We start from the raw sequence: 18,763 nt of genomic DNA, 5'->3' as shown, positions 1-18,763 counted from the left end.
GCAAGTCGCAAGCTTTCTTTCTCAGTTTCCTCATGTATAAAACAGACATAACAAAATCTATTTCGTAAAATTTGTTCAAAGGATTAAAAAAGATAATATATGGGAAAGGGCTTAGTAATGTGTCTAGCGTAAGTGCTAACTGTGAGTTCCCTACACACTTATGGTTCTTCCACAAAATGAGTACTATGTACTGAATGACTCTTTATGAAGAATCATTACTGAAGCATTTCATTATTGCAAGTAGATACATATTTTTATCTTCCCATACCATGGACTCCAAAGTCCAAATCACCTCTGACTAAACGGTTATTAGATATTGGTGATATAAATGATAGTGGCTTGATAAGACTGGTATCATTTTTACTAATGTCACACTCACCTTTTCTTTCTTCATTTGGTCATGGACTACCTCTGTTCCCATTTGTATCCCTAACTCCAAATACTGGCCTCTTTTCAGTCACAGTTGTAATGGTTAATTTTATGTTTCGGCTTGGCCACAACAAACTTGGCCAGTTTTGTGGTCAAGCTTTAGTCTACATGTTGCTGTGAAGGTATTTTGTAGATGTGATTAACATTTATAATCAGTAGACTTTGAGTAAAGCAGATTACCCTCCAAAATGCAGGTGGGGCCTCATGTAGAAAGTTAAAGGCCTTAAGAGCAAAGATGCTGCCTCAAGACTGTAAAGACTGTAAAAGATAAATCTTGCCTGCCTTTCTGCTCACACAAATTTCAAATTTGCCAGTCCCCACAATCATGTGAGCCAATTCTCTAAATTATCCATCTATCCATCTATCTATCTACTACTGGTTCTGTCTCTCTGGAGAACCCTAATACACTGGTCAACCTTAGAGTTGGTCCCCCTGCTTCCTCTCTTCATTCTATTATCTAATAGGTCCTATTAACACATTAGTCAGATAAATTACACCTTTCGTCAAAATTCTCTAATGACTTCCCATCTCATGCAGAATAAAAGCCCCAACCCTTGGGATGCCCTACTCCCCGCCCCCACTTTCTCCACAGCACTTCTTACTACTTAAAATACCATGTGTTTTACTTATTTTCTTTCTTTTCCCACTAAAATTTAGGTTCTAAGACAGTGGCTTTTTGTCTATTTTGTGCACTCTTGTATTCCCAGCCCCTACAATAATCCCTGGTACACAGTAGGAGCATCATAAATATGTGTTGCTTGAAGAATAAGCAAATGAATAAACAAAGTGTGATTTTTTTAATGTATTCTTTGGGCTTTCCTATGTTTTCCAGTTTTCTACACTGGGCATTTATTTGTACTATCATATACTGAGATAGTATACTATCATATGCTAAGAATAATATAAATTAGAATAACCTCTTTGGTGGAGGATAGGTCAATTTTTTTGGTTTTTTTTTAAAATTAATTAATTATTTATTTTAATTTTTATTTTTGGCCGCATTGGGTCCTTGTTGCTGTGCATGGGCTTTCTCTGGTTGCGGCAAGGGGGCTACTCTTTGTTGCGTAGCACGGGCTTCTCGCTGCAGTGACTTCTCTTGTTGCAGAGTGCGGGCTCTAGGCGCGCGGGCTTCAGTAGTTGTGGCACGCGGGCTCCATAGTTGTGACACACAAGCTCTAGAGCACAGGGTCAGTAGTTGTGGCACACAGGCTTAGTTGCTCCGCGGCATGTGGGATCTTCCCGGGCCAGGGCTCAAACCCTTGTCCCCAGCATTGGCAGGCAGATTCTTAACCACTGGGCCACCAGGAAAGCCCTTGGTCAATGTTTAAAAGCCTTAAGAAAGTTCATATCCTTTGACTCAGAATTTCTCCAATGAATAATACAACCTAAGAAATAAGTATAGACTAAAATTTAATAACCTTAATGTCCATCAGTAGGAGAATGATTAAATTATTGTACATCCAGACAATTAAACTCTACATAGTTATTTATTAAAAATGTAGACCTAAGTTTACTAATGTGAATCATATTGGTAAAAATGGGGTTGTAATTCAGTATACATAGAGTATAAGCCTATTTATAAACTAAACAAAACATACACATAAACACACATACATAAAACTAAAATGTCGGGCTTCCCTGGTGGCGCAGTGGTTGAGAGTCCGCCTGCCAATGCAGGGGACATGGGTTCGTGCCCCGGTCTGGGAGGATCCCACATGCCGCGGAGCGGCTGGGCTCCTGAGCCATGGCCGCTGAGCCTGTGCGTCCGGAGCCTGTGCTCTGCAACGGGAGAGGCCACAACAGTGAGAGGCCCGCGTACCGCAAAAAGAAATAAAAAATAAAAAAAATGTCAAGAAGAAAAAACAATGAATGGGCACTAAAATGAAGTGAGATTATGGCTGAATGATTAATTTCTTCTTTATACTTCTCTACTGTCCAAAATTTTTGCAGGGAAAAAGTGTTACTTTCATAAACAGAGCAATAAAAATAAATCAACAGAAATACATAAAACCAGAATTCTTACAAGCAATAAAATAAAAGTCTGTAGTATGAGGTATATTGTGTCATTTTTGTTGAAAAAGTAAAAAGGCATTTTTTAATGTGGTCTGAATCCCATTTACCCACCTCCCTATCCTCAAATTACGTATACTGTTAAACCTTACTCAACACGCATACTGCCTTATCCATCACGCACACTGTTTTGGAAACCATAAATTAAAAGTGTTAGTAAAACGAGGCATAGTTTTCATTTTCCCATAGCAGAGGCTCTCTTCCACGGAAAATATATGTGATTTCTTGAGTGCCTAAAAATATGTATATGATCAATGAAATTAATAAAGTGCTATTTCTTGAGGGCTAGTACTATATGCCAGTCATTGTGCTATCATTAAAACTTTCTCCAAAATATGAATTTACTTGTTGCTTCAAATTCTGAGATCACCAAGTCACCCTATATTCAGAAAATGACATGGAAATCACTAAAAAAAAAAAAAAAAAAAAAAAACCCAAGAATTTCAATTCACAGTAGAAACAGGAAACATCACTTCTTTAGAAAAATGCTAAAATGAATCTTTCTGTTTGGCACTTTGAACTTTTGAACTTTCAAAGCTTATCATCATTAACAGGACACTCTGAAACCAGCATTATATGTATGAAAGACAGCATGATACACCGCGGACCATGACAAGCCTTAAGAGGTTAATAACTGATGATGATACTAGAGAAGTAAAGAAGAACAAAAGCTTGAAAGAGATTTCTGTGAGTGGGCATCATCAGATACAAGGAAATGAAACATGAGCATATGATCTCAAACCAATGAGGGAAAAGCTAGATCAGTAAATAGTATGCAGAAAACAGTGTGGCCATTTAGAAAGAATGTGGATCCCTGATTCACAGCATATACCAAAATAAATTACAGAGAAACGGAAAGATTTAAATATAAAGCCATAAACCACTAGAAGAATGGTAAAGGAAAAGAATGACTACAGATGGCCAACAGGCACATGAAAAGATGCTCAACAATGCTAATTATTAGAGAAATGCAAATCAAAACTACAATGAGGTACCACCTCACATCAGTCAGAATGGCCATCATTAAAAATCTACAGATAACAAATGCTGGAGCGGGTGTGGAGAAAAGGGAATCCTCCTACACTGCTGGTGGGAATGTGTTGGTGCAGTCACTATGGAAAACAGCATGGGAGGTCCCTCAGAAAACTAAAAATAGAGTTACCATATGATCCAGCAATCCCACTCCTGGGCATATACCTGGACAAAACTATAACTCAAACAGATACATGCGTCCCTATGTTCATAGCAGCACTATTCACAATAGCCAAGACATGGAAGCAACGTAAACATCCATCCACAGATGAATGGATAAAGAAGATATGGTAATATATACAATGGAATACTACTCAGCCATAAAGAAGAACAAAATAATGCCATTAGCAGCAACATGGATGGACATAGAGATGATCATACTAAGTGAAGTGAGTCAGAAAGAGAAAGACAAATACCATATGATATCACTTACATGTGGAATCTAAAATATGGCACAAATGAATCTATCTATGAAACAGTAACAGACTCACAGACATAGAGAACAGACTTGTGGTTACCAAGGGGGAGGGGGTTGGGGGAGGGATGGACTGAGAGTTTGGGATTGGTAGATACAAACTATTACATACCAAATGGATAAACAACACGGTCCTACAGTATAGCACAGGGAACTATGTTCAATATCTTGGGATAAACCATAATGTAAAAGAATATAAAAAAGAAGGTATAAATGTGTATAACTGAGTCACTCTGCTGTATAGCAGAAATTAACAAATTATAAATCAACTGTACTTCAATAAAAAATACATTAAAAAAGAATAAGTATGATTATATAAAAAGTAAAAATTTCTTTCAAAATCTTCAAAGCACAAAGCATTATAAACAAAACTGAAAGGCAAATGTCAAACTAGGGAAAACACTTGCAATAAATGACAGAGTTACTGGATTTAATATATAAAGAATTCCTACAACTAAGTTTTTTTTTAAAAAGTCATTTTAGAAAAATGGAGAAAAGGTATGAAGAGGTAACTCATAAAACAAGAAGTAGAAATGGCCAATAAATAAATATGTATTTTAACATTTTCATTTATCAGAATGGCAAAAAACCACAAAATTAAATTATCTAATGCCAGCTAAGGCATATAAAAAGGGAATCTCTCATCTGCTGCTTTTAGGAGTATAATCTGAGCCAGCCTGTCAAAAGTACAATTTAGCAACCTAAAGTGTTTTAATGTGCACATTCTTTCACCTAAAGAAATAATCACAGAAGTATACAAACACTTAGCTACAATGATGTTCTACTCAACATGGATGTCTCAAAAATTGGAAGCAGTCTTGACAAGGAAGGAAGGGTTTCTTAAAATCAGTAATATATATATTAAATGGAATATTATGCAGTGATTTTTAAATGATGGTAGAAAGTCTTAATTCATCATGTTACTATTTGTCACTTTTTATTATTAGTTTAAACTGGAACAAGTATAGGTTATTTTTAATAATATTTTTAAAGTAAACCTTAAACATTTTTAAATGATATCCAGAGCTTACAGAAATAAACTAGATTATAAACTGGTCCACCCTCCATGAAAACGATTTAGCCTCACCTATCAAAATAAATCACTGCCCATTTTGTGACAAATCACTGAGCTATATAGTTAAGATTTCTGTACTTTCTACACATATATTATAATTCAAAGAAGAAAAAAAAAATGTATTCCTCGCCCTCACTGCCCCCAAATCTATGGATGATAAAAGTTGGTGAAATTTCCACTGGTGAAAGAGTTAGATTTTACAAAACGTGGGGACATGTCTGCAATATGACTGTAAGTAAAGAGGGAAAATCCCTGTAATTGTTGGGTTACATATCATCCTATGAACAAAAAACCAAAACATGCAATGGTAGACAACATTAACTGTTAACATTTGTTGCGGGGGGGATGGAAAGGAGAGATTATTACTTTTCCGTATACAGACAATTTAATAATAAAACACTGATACTCCTTGACCAAGCAACTGTACTTCTAGGAGTTTATTCTACAGACATAATCATGCAAGCCTAAAGGTATATGTTCACTGAAATTAGCAAAGTGCCATAACAGAAAAAAAAACCTGAAGCCTAAAGTTCCATTAATAGGGAACGGGATATACATATTTTTTTAAATGATAAAGCCAATATGATGAAATATTATTGCATCCACAAAAAAGAATAGGGTTTATATGATTTTATATGCTGATATGGAAAGATGGGCAATGTATCTTACTAACTGAAAAAGTTATTAATTGAAAAATAATATGTATAATATGGTTCTATTTCTATTTTTTTAAGTTTCTGTCTAAAGGATAATGGGAAACTCAGAAGTGATACTTTGGGAAGTGAGAACTGGGTTCAAAGGAAACTTTACATGTCTTTTATAACCTTCGGTACCAGTTGTACTATTTTTTTATTCTTTGAAACTTTTTTATATATTTTTTTCGCTGACATAAAACAGTGATTTGTCAAACTCTTTTTTTTTAAAAGCTATCTTAGATTTGTTTTAAAATGCCCCAGAAAAAAACAAAGTTCAAGAAAGAGAAAGTTGGACTAAGAATAGCATAATTTTGAAAACTATTCAAGGCTGAGTTGAATGGATCGCTTTACTCTTTTGTGTGTTTAGAAATTTCCATAGAATTTTTCACATAAAATCTTACTAAAAGCTTTGCTATATAATACAGATAAATCCAGAGCTATTCCAGGTGAGTAAGTGAGAGAGGCATTATCCTTCTAGTGACTCCAAAGTCACACTCTGGGGTTCCATGGGACATTAAAACACTATTTTTATAATCATTTTCATCACCACAATAACAAAGAGAACCTGCACAATTTGATGAATTCCTCCCTGCCCAACAGGAAGGAGGAAGACAGACCTTAAAACAGCAACAAATGTTCTCTCTGGGTGGTGAGGTTACCAATGGATTTTTTTTTTTTTCTTAAGAAACTATATTTGTAAATTTTCTTATACAGGGAAAAAAATGTGTTTTTTAATGTTCATAAAATACTACACTCTACCACTGAAAGGTTACTCCACGACTTCACATTATTGGCCCTAGAGTGCAACAGAATAATGAACAAGAAATAATAAATCCCCAACGCTCATTAAAAAAAAAGAGACATTGAGTTGGAACAGCCATGTGTGACCTTAGGAGACAGCCCTGAACAAAACAAGAACACCTGACAGCAGGGGCCATATCATATCATATGCCCAGTCTTTCATCTTATTCTTATCTTGCCCTGGACTCTAAGACTGGAGTTCCCTCTTCTTGAATAGGGAACCAGGTGCAAGCAATGAAAGAAATGGATTTTCATTCCTCAACAGCAAGCAATTGGTAAGGTGTAGCTGTTATCTCCCCTCTACCTCAGACAGATATAACTATCTCCATGTAAAGGATGAGGAAACCGTGGGTCTGGAAAATTAAGTAACTTGCCTAGCGTCACAAAGCTATTAAGCATCAGGCAGAAGACTAGAATTGACGTTTGTCTGCTCCAGAATAAGGATTCTTTCTACCAAGCTATCTCCCTTCTCTAAAAAATATTCTCTTACGTTGGTAGCTGTTAAGTTCCAACTGTAATGTTCTCAAACCAGTGTGGCTCACTATATATACTGAAAAGAAAAGAAACAAGAAAGGCAGATGTCAAGAAGTTCTATTAATAACTGCCCAGCACTATCCACAATGGAGCTAGGTGAGAGGCACTAAAACTTGATTCACATGACCCCTGCTGTCATTTCAAGCAATCAGTCCAACTCTTTAAAAAAGATTATCACTAACACTCTCCCCAACTGAGAGCTTGCAAATGTCATTCCCAAGAAAACTTGTCAGATCACTACATGGAACCTCTACATTCCAGGTGCATTAGCTTTCAACTTTTTAATGTTAAAAATAAAGAGGAGGAACTTCTCTGGTGGCGCAGGGGTTAAGAATCCGCCTGCCAATGCAGGGGACACGGCTTCGAGCCCTGGTCCAGGAAGATCCCACGTGCCGCAGAGCAACTAAGCTCGTGCACCACAACTACTGGTTCTGTGCTCTAGACCCTGCAAGCCACAACTACTGAGCCTGCGTGCCACAACTACTGAAGCCCACGTACTCTAGGGCCCATGCTCCACAACAAGAGAAGCCACCGCAATGAGAAGCCCGTGCACCGCAGTGAAGAGTAGCTCCCGCTCGTCCCAACTAGAGAAAGCCCGCACACAGCAACGAAGACCCAACGCAGCCACAGATAGATAGATAGATAGATAAAATGTATTTTAAAAGTAATTAAATAAATAAAGGATAATTGTTTCTACCCAAAAATGGCAGTTGCCAGGTTAAGGTCACTACAGCATGGTGACCAGAACACTGGCTTTGCAGTTATCCAGACCTAGGTTCATAACCTAGTTCTGCCACTTAAATAAATGTGTAACCTTAGGCAAGTCAATTCAATTCTATAACTTCATATACAAAAAAGCCAAGATAGATAACTTCTCCATAAAGGATTAAATGAGATAACCTAGTACCTAGGACCCAACACTTAAAAAGAAGGTGGAAGGGCTTCCCGGGTGGCACAGTGGTTGAGAGTCCGCCTGCTGATGCAGGGGACAGGGGTTCATGCCCCGGTCTGGGAAGATCCCACATGCCACGGAGCGGCTGGGCCCGTGAGCCATGGCCGCTGAGCCTGCGCGTCTGGAGCCTGTGCTCCGCAACGGGAGAGGCCACAACAGTGAGAGGCCCACGTACCACAAAAAAAAAAAAAAAAAAAGAAGGTGGAAAATTAATGATACATATATATAAATAAATACATATACAGTCATATATATATATGATACCTATATGATAATTATATTATCATATAAATGATACATATATACATGGTCTGAACTCTTGATTTTATGATGTAATAATCAACTGGTTGAATCTGGTTATCTGTACCAACTAAAATATTGATTCAGTTCAGCTTAGTTCAGAGACAACAAGATATTCTAGTTCAACTGTTCTAAAAAATGTTGAGGGTTAGTCCTAGTTCAAAGCGTTTCACTTTTTTTTTTTTTTTTTTGGCTGTATTGGGTCTTCATTGCTGTACACAGGTTTTCTCTAGTTGTGGCAAGCGGGGGCTACTCTTCATTGCGGTGGCTTCTCTTGTTGCGGAGCAGGGGCTCTAGGTGCGCAGGCTTCGGCAGTTGTGGCTCACGAGCTCCAGAGTGCAGGCTCAGTAGTTGTGGTGCATGGGCTTAGTTGCTCCGTGGCTTGTGGGATCTTCCCGGACTAGGGCTTAAACCCATGTCCCCTGCATTGGTAGGCGGATTCTTAACCACTGCACCACCAGGGAAACCCAAAGTGTTTCACATTTTTTAAAAGTATGTATGTATGTATGTGTGTGTATATTTACATGTATGTGTGTGTGTGTGTGTGTGTGTGTGTGTGTGTGTATTTGGCTAACTTCAGAATTTCATCTCACACACACACATACAGGGACTTCATTTGTGGTTCAGTCTATAGATTTTTGTTCACAGGTCTGCTTACTACAATGGGTTCCTTGAGAGCAGGGAACAAGTCTGTATTGCTCATCTTTTTATATACCCAGCACCAGTACAGGCCCTGGCACATACCAATCGTTCAGTAAATATTCATGGACTTGAATTTTCAGAAAAGCCACTCAAGAAACTCGCTAGCTTTAGGATTCAGGAGGGCTCAGCTTGGCAAAGGGAATGCAATTTCCCCCGCTATAGATACTTGGCAGGTTTTCTTTTTTTATTTTCAGATAATGACTAAACAAGCCACACACTGGATATCGCAACAGTAAAGTTTTCACAAACAAAACTAAAATGGAAAACTCTAGAAATAGTAGCATTCCAGTGTAGAGGAAAGAAAACCAATTTTGGAATCATGCAAATCTTAGGTTTAAATGCTAGCTCCACCACTTCACAGATATGTAAAGATTAACTTGGGTCCAATCACACATATCACCTCTGAGACCCAGTTTCTACATCTGAAAAAATGGGAATAATAATACCTATCTCATAGGGTTGTCACAAAGCTAATATATGTGAAGCCCCAAGTACAATTGGTGGTGATTTTTTTTAACAGTTTTATTGAGGTGAATGAGTGATTTTTATTTTTTAAGTCTTTACTATTCCTTTTCCCCTCTCACAGGTGGCAGAAACTATGCCTAAAGGGAACTACAGTACTATCTTTACTCCTGCTTTTCAGAAGGTACACTAATTCAGCCATATATCAATAGATAGGCTAACTGGCTAAAGATGCAACTGTTCATGGGTCCAATGTGGTAATTTTAAAGGAGGCCCTTTCATGCAACTCCAGAGCCCCAGCAAAGTCAACCAGGCTCTTTGGGTAGCCTGTTCCTTCTCTTCTTAATATGGGCTTGCTGAGAGGCATGCAATGTGAAGCAAAAGTCATCTTTGTGATAAACCTAAGATGTAGCATATAAACAACAGGCATTCTTTGAAAAAGCCCATACCCAAATTAAATTTTAATCACTAAGTTTTAGCACTTGTTTGGATACTGGAGGTAGGGAGGAGGAACACTAGCGTTAAAATAATATGTAAAACCAAGGGGTAGAGAGAAAGGAAGTCTTCTGGGTTCATATACATATGTTTACTTTCCATTCACAAATGGAACAAAATAGAGCAATGATTTGCTAATCCCAATCAGCTGAGCACATATTTCACTTTACTGTGCTGCATACTCTATCATAAACTAAAGAAAATGAAAACCTAAGTAAATGGAACTCCCAAATACACCTCTGAAGACAATATCTGTTCCATTCACATTTCAGTGAATATCATTCAATATTTCACCTTATTTCAAGGTCCAATCAAGGCAAAGTTTACATTTTTTCTCTTAAATGATTTTCACTTGGAGAGATGAGTCAAAGAAGAACTTTTAACACGTTTGGGTTTCCATTTTCAACAAGGTAGGAACCCATATTTCCTCCCACTCACCCCACCTCCAGAGAATTCACAATACTGTTACTAAAATATATTGAATAATGCCTTCCATCAGTCAATTGCTTTTAACTGAATGCAATAAAAATAATCTGCTCATCCAGACCTCATTAACAACTACAATTCTTCGCCTGCTTAAATTTCTGGAAAAAAAAACTGGATCAGTCCACTAAAAAGCAAACTGTAACATTCAAGTAAGCATCTTCAGAGAAATAGAGACAAAGATGTACACTATTACTATAATGCAAATATCCATTATTTAGCACCAAGGAGAACACATGCAATAATGTCTGCTATTGCAAGAACATTTTTGTTAAAGATACATCACATGCAGGGAAGCCGCTTTTCCAAGGATAAACATACATTACCCTGCAGCATCGCTGAAACACCCAATCCCTGGACCCTAAGAGTTGTAACCTAAGTTTTTATACTGACCCTAAGACAGCTGGATCTTACATTAAATTCACTCTCTAGTTAACTGTGTTAGTGAGGTTCCAGCACAGTTTTCTAAAGAAAGCAATCTGAATCAATAACCACACCAATGCTGCTCAGAATGTTTGCTCATAAGTAAATAAAAAGCATGATCCCAATATGAAGGAAACTCTTCTCCTTCCTGGCCCCCCCAGCTCCACTTAAAGACTGTAAACATGAATAGAAAGATAACCTTGAGAACAGTAAACTCACCCACACCATCAATAATATCACTCTAATTCATTTCCTGATTCTACAGTGTTTTCCTAAAACAGGGCAGTCTCAACAGGATGCCAGGAATTCAATATTGCTTTTTAAAGATATATCAAACTGTCTGGAATATACAGTGATGAAAACTGAATACTGCTACTGAAACCATACTAAATTAAATTCATGCTTTCTCTAAACAGAGCTTCCCCAATAAAGTCACAATGTTTTCTGCCTTGGCTCTCTTACAATCCATCCCAACAAGTGAGGTCAGTCCAGCTGCACTCCTGCTAATAGCTTTTTTCTGGAGCAACCCCTCCCACACCCCAAAAGAGTTTTACTTTTATCTGTGGAATTCTCTGCCAGCCTCGGCCTGGAAAACTGGGTGGACCCTAAGGACAGGTGTGGGAGGTGGCCCAAACTGATAGGTATTGCCAGCATAAAGCTGTGATCTTTATAAGCTTCAATTTGAGGCTTTGTACCATTAGTGATTCTTTCTCCACTCCTTTATGGAAGGAGGGAGAGAAAGCAAGCCAAAAAGATGAGTTTCAAAATAGAAAAATCACCACCTGAATTATGAAATCCTCCCAACTCAACAAAGAACTGTTGAAAGTAGCCAAATGGAAAATGTCAAGGTTGTTTGGGTACATGCACAGCTATTAAACATGAGAATCACAGCTTCAAGGTGGGGGTTGGGGGGATAAAAAGCAGGAGCAGAAAAAGAGGAGCACAACAGGGCCCATCCAAAGACCCATTTGCTCAGAAGGGCCCCTCCTGGCATGAGCTCCTCCATGTGGGGCACCCAGGCTGGAGGAAAGCAGAGGGTTACACAGAACATTTAGCAGACTTAACATTGGATTAAACACACTACTGCAAGTTTCAACAAATGTTCATGGTATACGTAAAAAACACATTTACAACAAGAAAGAAGAGAGGCACCTGGAGACATCTGACACTGGGCATGCTCTGCAGGCAACTCAGTGCGCACATGCTCTCTACCAGGTTGGCGCAGCCTAGCCACAAAGACCTTGGCACAGAACACTGCAGGATGACAAAAAGGAAGGAAGAGAAGAAGAAGCAGTTAGAGGCCGCAACAAATCACTCCTTCACACAGGCAACTTGAATGTTAGTTGGGCGGGGGGTGCACCCTTGGCAGCTTGGAGGTCAGGGGTGGTAGTCCAACAAAACTTACTGAAACCTTGGGAGAGGGCCCACTTTCTGTCCTACGGAAAGGAGGTTTCCGCTGCCAACCACTAACTCCTCAGGATACAGTGAACAGAATCAAGAGGGAGAGAAAGAATGTTTAAATGAAAACCACTAAAGGGAACTGTAAAGTTTGAGTGCAAAACAAGATTATGGTGAGATCGACACTCTAGCTTCATAAAAGTAGTGGTTTTTGGTCTATGTCGTGTAATTATAATTGCTATCATTACATCACCTACCATGTGCCAGGCACTTTAAATGTGTTCTCTAATTCCCACACCACAGCGTCAGGAAACTGAGGCTCAGAGGTAAGTCATTTGCACAAGGACAAACAGCAAAGGAGGGGAGAGTCAGAATTTCAAACCTTGATGGCTGCTATTAAAACCCACATTCATTCCACAAGACTATGATGCCTCTATTATCATTGATCACCTGAAATTTTATCATCTGGGTACAGTTTTGCACATCCCTAAATAAAATTACAGGAGACCTAGAGACATAAGGCAAAAAGAACAAGAAAGATAAGCGACAGACTGATTGATAGATACAGGAAATAAAAGAGCTGATAAAAACGCATCTGATTTTGAGTGTCATCCATATCTCTGCCTTCCCAAAGGAAAAAACTTTAGAATAATCATGATTTTCATTTTGGACTTTGCTTACAAAGTTCATTTGACACAAGTAAGAATTAAAAGCTTCTTTCATTTACCCATTCCCATTCCTCTTTCAAGAGCTTGCTGGTTTTAAGGGAATTAAGAAAAAAAGTAAAATATAAACATATACATTATGGCTAGTATTTTTTAAACCATTAGATTATTTATGGTATTCAATAAGTACTTTTTCAGACCTAAGGTCAATTAATTTACTCTGGCAAAATCAATAATCATGCCAAAAAAAAAAAACAAACACAAAAAACAAACCTGAAGGTGGGTGTTTGGGTTCAACCAAAATACTGCAGAAGCCTCAGGCCCAACCTCATAAACTTGTTTATTCTAGCTATAATTAGGATGGTTAAATATACTCACTTTCCTGGGACAGTCCAGGTTTACACTTGTCCCAGCATAACTTTCACTCTCAAAGTGTTCTGGTTTGGTAGATAAATTCTATGGTTACCCCAGCTATAATATAAACAAAGTCCACTATGCTTGAAATCAGACCCGATTCCTTCCTATCCAGCATCTGTACTTTCTAGTTATATCTCACCTACAATGTAACTAGAGTATTGAGATTATTTAGAAAAGGTATTTAAAGAATACAAAACCAGGGCTTCCCTGGTGGCGCAGTGGTTGAGAGTCCGCCTGCCGATGCAGGGGACACGGGTTCGTGCCCCGGTCCGGGAAGATCCCACATGCCGCAGAGCGGCTGGGCCCGTGAGCCATGGCTGCTGAGCCTGCGCGTCCAGAGCCTGTGCTCCGCAACGGGAGAGGCCACAACAGTGAGAGGCCCGCGTACCGCAAAAAAAAAAAAAGAATACAAAACCAGAGGACTCAAATGGAATAAAAAAACAGAGGAGGTTTTCAGTAACGATAACATGCCACACATTTCCAATAGTGTGCTTTCATTTCAAAGCTTCCCATAGCCAATACAGTAAAGTATATCACTGATACTCCAGTCACACATATTTTGCCACTCCAACACTTTCATAGAGTGCCATAAAAGATGCTGAATAAATGTTTGTATAATATAATGAAAATAGCTGCCATTTATCAAGCTCTTGTTATATGCTAGACAGCTGACATAGTAAACCCTCACAAAAACCCTTGTAAGACAAGTATTATTCCATTGTACAGATGAGGAAACCAAAGATCAGGAAAGGAGAGCTTGATTTGTTGAAACAGCAACTTGTCCAAGGTACAAGAAAAAAAGGGCTAATTGATGGCAGAATTAGGACTACAAGTTAATCCTGTCTGACTCTAAGCAAACATGTTTTCTTTTTACTACAACAAACTCTCTCTATCCAGAGATACCTAGCAAAATGTTTAGGGCAGAGAAAAGGCCCAAACACATTACGTATGTATACACGGATTACACACATTATTTAATTTAAATAAACTTCCAACATCCTCACAGCTCAAGTTAGGTTTCTTTTTTGGAATCTTTGTAGTTATCCAAATCACAGAATCACTCAGATCTGAGAATAGAGTTTAAGGATCATACTTGTACTCAGCAACTAATACCAAATTAGTGCCAAAGCTCATCTGCAAATCAATTTTCATTTATTCACTAAAAACAGATTCCCTCTGCAAGGTTTAACATGTATTTGCCTCAAAGGGTAAAAACCATGAAGGCATAACGTACTGTACCCTGATTAGATTCTGCTAGTAACTTGAGATCCAGAACTTAAAAAAAGGACCAATTTTCACATTCAATAAATCAAAGAATCATAGACTGTGGAAACTGGAAGACCAATTAGTTCAAACTTCCACCCCTGATTTCAGAAGTGAAGAAACTAAAGCCCAAAGAAGAAAAGTAATGATCTTCCCAAGGTTTCCTAATCATCTAATGATCGAATTAATACTTACAAGAATATGGAAAACAACATAAAGAAAAACTTCTGAGAACTTAATTTCAAAATATTAAACGTTTATTACAAGTATTTTTTAAAACTTGATATTGAACGTGTATATCCAGAAAAAGACTTTTAAAGGACCCTTTGAGGGTCCAGTTTCCAAACTTATCTTTATAACGTCCATGGAAGATACTTTGGGGTAAAGAGAGTGATGCCAGTGTTCATAACAAGTATTAGAACTGCCCTACTTTCACACTCAATTACCCTGAAGCTAAACAACCAACCACAGTGCTGAAAAATAGTCTTTACTCAAAAGAAAATGCCACTCTAGGAAATACATCCATCTTTAAATAAAGTCTACACCTGCTCATCTAAATAAGGCTCCTCTTAGGTCTAATGGTCCAAGAGGACATTGATCTAATTTGAAAATAACGGCTAAACATAAAAGTTCCATATTTATCAACCTAAGAGCATTAAAATACAGCTCTGACCACAAGCAGTAATTGATTCTTAACGCTGCTAATTTTAAACTTAGGGACCTGGTTGAAAATCCATGTTGACTATTGTGGAACAACTATTATCCATCACTCTTTAACTGAATAATGTAAAGATTTCTTCATATAAGCTATAATCACAGTGCAGACTATTATCTCTCTTTTTCTTTTTTCTTTTTTCTTTTTTTAAAGCTAACAGTGGTCTATCTTTAAACTTCTGAAACACTATCTCATTGTTAAAATATGTCTGAAGAACTTACCCTGATACCGTGGGTATTTACCAATTTTAACAAACACTTATTGACCTACGTATTAAGCTAACAATACAAACTAAGCCTCTTTCCTCTTGAGACTTCAGCCTGGAGCTCAAGAGAAACCCAGAGGGATCACAATGGAGATGCTTAAGAGAGGCCTTTCAGGGGTAGAAAACCCCTAAGAAATGTTTGTTTTAATTTCACATTTAGCTACTTGTAATGACCAATATTCTAATTTAGGGTTGTTCACAGAGAACAGGAAATGATTCACAGGGGATTCTAACATTAACAGCAAATACCCAATTAGACTGATTATATTTGTATGTTCTATAGCCAAAGAAAATAACATTAATCAAGGAAACTGATAGTGTTTATTAATTTTGTCATACCCACTGTATAATCAAAAACGAAAATCAGGGCCACCATGCTGAGAAACACTATAAGACAAAAAGAATAATAGCTTTTGGCATTTTTCAAAAGCAAAAAGTTATTAAAAGAGGTAGGAGGGAAATGTCCTAGGCTCTCTTCCTATTGCCATAGGAACCACAAATCAAAAGGGAAAAGTGGCTGCAGGCACCTTGCCTCTGATTGGCTAGCTTTAAGAAGAACTCACAAAAGCTAACTTTGGTCTGTGTCTAGATGGAATTGTTTTGAATATCTTGCCCTGATTCCTTCTCAAAGAGGCAATTCTTTTAAAAGCTACTCAAAGAGGTATTTTATGTTAATCGTCTCTCTAATGTCACTCTGATTTAGAAATAATGCCCTATAAATCCTAATTTGTTTCTTTCCACAGAACCATTACCAGCTTCTTCTATCATCACGATTGAGATAACCAAGTTGAGGGGCTTAAATACTATTCCATTCAACAAAACACTTACCTGACCTTATATCTGCAGACAGAAACGCAATGAAGACATTCTCTCTTTCCTCCAGCAGCTTACAGGAGGGAATTTTGAGAATGTGCCATGTAAATACACACACACACACACACACACACACACACACACACACAGAGTCTCTTAACACACCCAAAGGAGGAAAATGCCTAAACTAAGCCATAAAGGATGAGTAGGAGTCAGCCAAGGGAAAACGAGAGAGAGACACATTTCCGGCAGAATAAACAGCATTAAGCAAAGCCAAATAGCTAAGAAATGGCGGTCCTATTCAAGTATCTGCAATTAATTTAGCATGACTAAAGTATCTAAGTGTGAGATGAGGAAAGCCTGATAGAGAGGGGCCAAATCACAGAGGACTCCCTTATACCATTCTATCGAACTTGAGACTTCATCCTGTAGGAAAACAGCTCTTAGGCTGCGTGCTATAGCTCACCAGTTAACAGCCAATCCTTCCCAAGTGTGTGGTCCAATATTTTATCAACGTGTATGAGATTTTGTTTTTCCCTGCAACTCAGTATACCTACTGCTTCAACAATATGTGTCAGAGGAACAGAAGCAGGTCATGCAACACACTGGCAAGGGTGGGGGCGAGGTACTTAGACTAAGAGAAGTAGGAGATAAAGCATAATATCAAGCCAAAGCCAAGCCGATTCAAGCAAGCATCAAAGAAAAAAGATGCCGTTCTCTAGAACATGTGGGGAACATTTGCCACATGCAAGAATAGAGAAAAAAGAAGTTGGCTCAATAGTAACCCAATGATAAAGAAAGGAAGTAATAAACAGTATACAAAAACTGTATATGTTTTTATAAATATTGTGAAATAAGAGTGTTTAGAATGGTTTAATTCCTTCAAATGAGACATCAAAAACTTTAACATTCAAACCATTGCTAGAGACAATGATGAGACAACTATTAAACTTTTAAGCAGAGGAATGACCTTTGGCAGCTGGAGTGAAGCATGTTAAAGAGAAGTTAGAAAGATAAGTCTATTAGAGAGACTAAAGACAGCCCCTCATTTTTATTTTACAACTAATGCAAATTTCTTTCAGCTGGGCTACAAAGAGTAGAAACAAGGGCCAACACTTACCTTTGGAAGTACATGTCTAAAGTCAATTTTTTTCCAATAAAACTCCCACCATAATACAAAGAGTGCCATGATAATGAAATGGGAGCTACCAAATACAGAAGGAATGAGAGAAAAGATCTATTTCATAGTAATCACTTGGCGATAACACGCTCTCCACTGGGAATCTCTATCCAGGAGTGGGGACTTGGTCCTGAAGAATGATACAGTAGGTGGGCTCAAGGAGAGTATGAAACTCCAGCCCTCTAAACCTAGATGTGACAGCTATAGAGTATCCATTCAGTTTCTGCTGGAGGCTGTCCTCATCTCAAAGCAAATAAAGCAAGAATTAAAGTTAATCCAAATTAGGAACTATCCTATTGTGTCTGAATTCTCAGACTGTTGCTTTTCAAGAAGCTGCAGTAGTTGTAATGAAAACAGAGCCACAAAGCTTTTAAAAGTGTCTTTCTGGGGCTTCCCTGGTGGCACAGTGATTGAGAGTCCGCCTGCCGATGCAGGGGACACGGGTTCATGCCCCGGTCTGGGAGGATCCCACGTGCCGCGGAGCGGCTGGGCCCGTGAGAAATGGCCGCTGAGCGCGTCCAGAGCCTGTGCTCCGCAACGGGAGAGGCCACAGCAGTGAGAGGCCTGCGTACCGCCAAAAAAAAAAAAAAAAAAAAAGTGTCTTCTAAGAGTCACAATGTAGGTTTCTGCTCTTATAATGTTTGATGGCAGCCTACAAGAAATAGCAAACTCTCACCAAATAACTGTATTGTTTTTAAAACTAAGAACCATAATAATCAGGTTGTAGCATTATGAATTCTACAACCTGATTAACTTCTGTTAATTCATAGTTTAAAGCTATTTTCCAAAGTGTTTTAAAGAACTGAACACTGGTCCATGCCTCAATGTGTGAAAGGTTTACATTTCCTTATAATGGTATTTTATTATAACAGAATTTGACAGTAACCATGTGACATGTAACCAAGAACGTGAATGCTTTAATTCTTAGCAACTGTACTGTAGAACTACATATTTATAGATAAGGCACCACAGGGTATTTTCAGGCTGGGATATATGTTAAAGGAAGAAAAGGGCATGGGGAGAAGGAGGCAGTGGAATGAGAAAAGAAAACAGGATAAGAATGAGGAAAATTGAAATTTACTTTCTGACAAGTTTTAGAGATGCAAACCCAACCAAATT

At 38.1% G+C, this 18,763-nt stretch overlaps 1 protein-coding gene across 4 annotated transcripts in view; it reads right to left on the bottom strand.

Moving 5' to 3' along the window:
- Positions 1-18,763, bottom strand: part of FBXW11 (F-box and WD repeat domain containing 11) — a 131,076-nt gene that overhangs the window by 81,414 nt on the left and 30,899 nt on the right. The gene's annotated exons all lie outside the window — the stretch shown is intronic.

Source organism: Leucopleurus acutus (genome assembly GCF_964270905.1).
Source record: "Leucopleurus acutus genome assembly, chromosome: 3".
NCBI lineage: Eukaryota > Metazoa > Chordata > Mammalia > Artiodactyla > Delphinidae > Leucopleurus > Leucopleurus acutus.
This window is presented reverse-complemented; position numbering and strand designations above follow the sequence as displayed.